We start from the raw sequence: 756 nt of genomic DNA, 5'->3' as shown, positions 1-756 counted from the left end.
CTACGGTAGACACACCCTGGATCAGGGTCGATGCCCGGCGTCTTGCAGCCAGCATACGACGTCGCCGTCGCCTCTGTACAGAGTACAGAGGTTCTATGTCTCGGTAAGGTCAGGGTGAACACGCATTTCGCGTCGTCCGGTGTCACCCTCACTGTCCGCTCCTTTAGAGCTCCGATGTTATCTACAACATCCGACAAAGAGCCGCTAGCCCCGCAGTCTTCGTCCAGTGGATAACGTGCCACTCCACGCGCATCTGAAGTACTGCGCCAAAGATGCCTCGAAATCTGTCCGACCACGCCATCAATGGCATGCAGCGACTGCTTCGTAATGAGAATAGTGCTCAGTGGTTTACGTGCCACTTCGCGTGCATCACGGGGGCCTCACCCTCGATGCCCTGGCCCTTGGCCGACCATGTCCCGCATGACATGCAGAGACTGTCCCGAAACTTGAGCAGCGCTCAGTGGTTACGTACCACCCCACGATCAGCCCGCGATCCACACTCAGGACTCCTGTCCAATACACCGATGGTGTCCACCAACTATGACATTCCAATGTCCAGCACGTTGACCGTATCAGTCCAGTCCTCTCACCAATAGCGCTTTTGTCTCCTAGCAGAGGCGGATTGACGACTCCACCAGAAGACGTGCCCTAGACCCAGCAAGGACTTCAGCATTTTAAGCCCGTCCTGCAAGCCCTGGGGCAAAGAGGAAAATTGTCCATCCTCACAGAGGATGGACAATTCTAAACGGCTCAAGG

Source organism: Plasmopara halstedii, assembly GCF_900000015.1.
Source record: "Plasmopara halstedii genome assembly, contig: Scaffold_350, whole genome shotgun sequence".
NCBI classification, from domain to species: Eukaryota; Oomycota; class Peronosporomycetes; order Peronosporales; family Peronosporaceae; genus Plasmopara; species Plasmopara halstedii.
Note: the sequence above shows the minus strand (reverse complement) of the source record.